Raw genomic sequence first — 4,690 nt, forward strand, 5'->3', positions numbered from 1 at the left:
CAGTTAACAAACTGACAAGATCGGTATAACTAGACAGGACAGTGGGGTTGTTCCAATGATGTTTCCACAAAGTTTTAAAGTCCCTAAGTTCCGCAAGAACTCTACTTACTTTGTTTTTACAGTGCTCTAAACCCTCAGGGGTTGCACAGGAAAAATCTATTGAGGAAACAGCTTTCAGAGTTATGTTTGCCTCTTCGTAAATGAATCTGAACTCCTGCATTTGTTCTCCAAGACGAGCATTAAGGTCTAAAGTAGCCGGCATCTCCACAGCCTGCTGTGGGAGTTTAATGTGACTGTCTCTGGCCGCTATCTTGGGAAGACTATGTGTACAACGGTACAGAAGGTCCACAAAAAAAAGAAAAAATGCAAACAAACAAAGTCCAACTTAAATAACACACGGCAGAGAGAATGTTACAGACAAACGATCACCGAGAGGGGTACAAAGGACAACGATAAAGGTAGCCTACCTATAACGGGGAAGAGTAAACCAAAGCGTGAAAACAAATTAATGGTTAAAGGGAAAAAATGAACAGATCAAATAGCAGCTCCAAAGCTCACAGTACATATGAAAAACGTGCAACATATACGGATGATCCGAACAAAATAAAATAAAACCTGAGTTCTCCTTCAGGGTAGAACTTTCTGGCTAAAACGCTTGGTTACACAGGTACCTTTATTCGTCAAAGGTTACCATAAATTACGTGCTAAAACACTGTACATCAAAGTCTGGGCTTAATAATTCTACAAATTGGCTAGTGTGTGAGGTTTTGAGGTACGACTTAACTGGGTGATGTTTATGTAGCGAAAACGCTACAAATGAATCTATAATGTTAAAAATTTCATTATTCCACAAATCAATGGTGTCAGATCCAGTTCGAAGGACCAGTAGTTATTTATTTAAGTGTGGTAAATAATTCCGGGAAATGCCTCCCTGTTTCTCATTTCCGGACCCGAGCCTGAAGGATAGAGCGCCAACACTCTCACACTTGACAAACTAGAGAACCGCAACAAAGACGGTTTGCTTTCCCTACACACGTTTAAGTCCAAAGATTATTCTATACCGGGACTGTCGACACCGATATCACCTTGATGTTCAGATGCTTCTCCAGGGCGCAGAATAGTAAATCCCAATCAAGTGTGGTTGGACTGAATCAGTTACGTTAACGACAGTTTCACAAAGAGATACGGGGAGCAGTACTGTAAAAGTCAAAACGTCCTAAGGACCACCGGGAGGTAATACCATAGAACATTACAATAAAGGATTGACACCGATAGCTTTAGATTGACGTAAATATAAACTTACCCTTAAGTCATATCTCACCTCATGTGATAACTCATTTAGTCATTTCAAAATGTAAAGGTCAAGTTAAAAACAGTTAATAATTATAACCTAAAAATGGCGTTTATTTCCATAAAGTACAGGAATTTTCACCTGACTAACACAGGAAAAAAACAGCAAAACTACCTAATTGAAATTTGAATAAAGACCGCATGGCATATGAAAATGAAAAATGCTAAGAAAATGGTCAAATCAATTAAATCGTATATCAATAATCAAATAACTAATCAACCAAAGAAAGGAAAATGGTGACTGAAATACAGTAATACCAAAAGTTCTACTCACTACTTTGAACACATTCATCTCGGGCAAAAATTTCAAACTTGATAGATGGGGACGGGAACACAACTTATAGTAATGGACACGCCACGAATGATTAAACCAGACAGGTTGAACATGACTTCCTAGCTAAATGTACACATCGTCAAATAAAGGCTAGAAAAAAAAGGGGGGACAGTTCCTTGGCCAAGGTTGAGCACCGCTAATTTGTACTCACGCTCTTGAGGGTTGATTGTAGACGTTGAAGCATCTTGTAAACTGTTAACAACACGGTGCATCTTCAGTTCTGCTCAGTTGTGTTTTATCTTCGTATGCCTATCTGTTAAATAATGGTTCAAAGTAAGGCATACTGTTGGTCAGTAACTGGTTGACCAACAGGTAGTGGAACCGACATCTATGTTAACGACGTCACAGATGAAGAGGCTATGCATACGTCCGCCTTCAACGCCTGCTGGTTTTTAAGTGGGCCACTCACATGCTTCTTCCTCCCGTCAGTGTTGCCGTTTTGTCAAGAAGGAAATCCCACAAATGGGACCCAAAAACCCCACAGATTCCCACAAAGTATTCTCAGGCTCCCACAAAATATCCCATGAATAATTGTTTTTTTCAAATTTACTGTAAATTCGATTTCCCTTGAACACATCATTCAGTGATAGGAAATCTAAGTGCTCTATATTTTCAAAAGATATATAGATAAGATAAGTTTTGGAATTCCCCGCTTTATTTTGAAAATATACAGTAGGCCTACTGGCTAACAAGGGCTATAGGGTGCCACAATTACAATTATCCTTGGATAAAACAGCAACAAAGATATTCCTTAGAAATTGAGACAATAAGAATTAACATGTGCACGAAGAAAAGCAATAATCAATAATAGCTAGAAAGCCTAAACACAACAAATTGACATCAGTATTCCTCTTCGTCCTCATCTGCTAAAACCAGCAAATCACTGTTACATTCCTCGTATTCAATTACATCCTTAGCCATAAAATTTTTTACCATATCAATAGGTGGCTCATAAGTTATACAAGTGTCATTTTGAAGCTTTAGGCCATACCTTATTTGCAAAATTGCCTCTACACTCCATACAACCAGGTGGTTCCTCAACTTATTGTGTACTACGTTCATTTGAGAAAATATCCTCTCGACCGAGGCATTAGAGAATGGCAGTGAAAGAAGTGCTAAGTCCAAGGATGAAATATTAGGAAATCTTTTCTGGCCTATTGAATTGCTCTTTTCGTTAATTAATGCCCAGAATGAAAAAAACCTCTTTCATGCAATCTTGAGGCCATTCTCTGAACCATAAAGCCTGCCATTCATTCTCAACTTGGTCTATATCATTAAAAGTTGACCTATTCTTTGCAGCTAATGGGGATATGTTATCTTTGCTCTGAGAGGTAGCATGTTTAGGGTGCAGTTTTCCCAACATTAATAAGTTCTGCATTGTTCTTTAACATGCGTAATTTGAGTTTCTTTAAGAATACATTTTAATGCAGCTGTTCTAAACTCAAATCCAAAATTAATAAAAGACACCGGCATCATATAATCTAAAAATTTTAGCCCAGGAAGTTGTTCAACTGGACACTTTGCAAGATGAGTAGGCTCTAGTATCTACAATTATTTGCATTATATTTCTATACATGATCAATAGATCTTGAGTTAATATCGTAACATCAGCCCTTTTAGCTTGGAACAGCTTATTTACCCCGACTAATTCCTTCAACACCTTCCTAACAAACAGGAAATATAGTTCATTATGAGGGTCTTTATAAGCATCTCTCAATACTTTCGCCATGTGACAACGTTCTGTAGATGCTACTATCTGAAAATGAAGCCTCAGTGCATCCCATTGGTCAATAATAACACTCATAGCCTCTAACCGCGCTAACCAACGAGTTGCTGACATCCCTGGTATCTTTTTTGGTTTTTTACTCTCGAGAGTCTAGTAGATTTCATTTCTGAATACGTTTAGGACTATTTGAAAACCAATTATGTGACTCACAAATAATGAACTCTAACGCTGTTGGAAGCACTTCAGAGGCTTTGCTGGCAGCAAATGTAGAGAGTGACAGATACACTTAAATACAGTCAAGTCAGGGTTGTCATTTTTCAGCAGGGTTACAAGGGAATGGTGAGAGCCTATTATCAAGCTGGCACCATCACATCCTATGCCTGCCATTTTCTTAAACTGCAATCTATCCTCCTCCAAACATTTCTCACAGTTGCATTAAGTGTGTTTGCTGAGCAGTCTTACAAGGGAACCAATCGATAGAATGTATCTACCACTACTTTTTGTTTTACTCTGAAATAGCGAATACTAAGTGATAGACACGAAATGTTGGCTTCATTCGTGCTTTCATCAAGCTGAAATTACTTTCTCCAATATAATTTCTCAGGTATTTAGCAAAGCTGGGTGCAATAACATTTCTTTGTAACCCACCACATTTTGTTCTGTGCAACTTTAAACCTTGAAGACATACAGATTTTTTGTCTAAATGTGGCAGTAATTCTCCCAAATGATCTATCGAGAAGTTAGAAGAATGCTCTGTAATATATATGCAACTTTCAGTTCGGCAACTCTCGTAGGATCTTGAACTTGTGGGACCATGGACTGAGCTATGGAAGGTTGCTGAATAGTAGAGCGAGCCTTTACTATTTCAGAATGCTTTCCACTTTCCTTGTGACCAACAATAGACTTGATATGTGCTTGGAAGACAGAGCCAGTACAAACCTTGCAGCGAGCTTTTGTTGAATCCCCTTCTACAGGCTGTATATATATATATATATATATATATATATATATATATATATATATATATATATATATATATATATATATATATATATATATATATATATATATATATATATGGGGAACGGGGAAGAAGATAATATTTCTGTCGACGTATCATTCGTATTATCATGGAATAAGTGTTCATACGCACCAAAAGGAGAATCAGACAAAAATAAATAAGTAGTATAAGATTATTAAATATAACTTTCTCATGGTAGTAACATAATTCCAATCTATAATTCCATACCCAAAATGAATTTTTTTTTTGGAAATATATT

General features: G+C 37.1%; 1 pseudogene; it reads right to left on the reverse strand.

Annotated features, from left to right (window-relative positions):
• Positions 1–2,126: 2,126 nt before the first annotated feature.
• On the reverse strand, positions 2,127–4,373 carry LOC137644903 (uncharacterized; annotated as a pseudogene).
• Between the last annotated feature and the right edge of the window lie 317 nt (positions 4,374–4,690).

The sequence above is a fragment of the Palaemon carinicauda genome, chromosome 8 (assembly GCF_036898095.1).
Source record: "Palaemon carinicauda isolate YSFRI2023 chromosome 8, ASM3689809v2, whole genome shotgun sequence".
Taxonomy (NCBI): domain Eukaryota; kingdom Metazoa; phylum Arthropoda; class Malacostraca; order Decapoda; family Palaemonidae; genus Palaemon; species Palaemon carinicauda.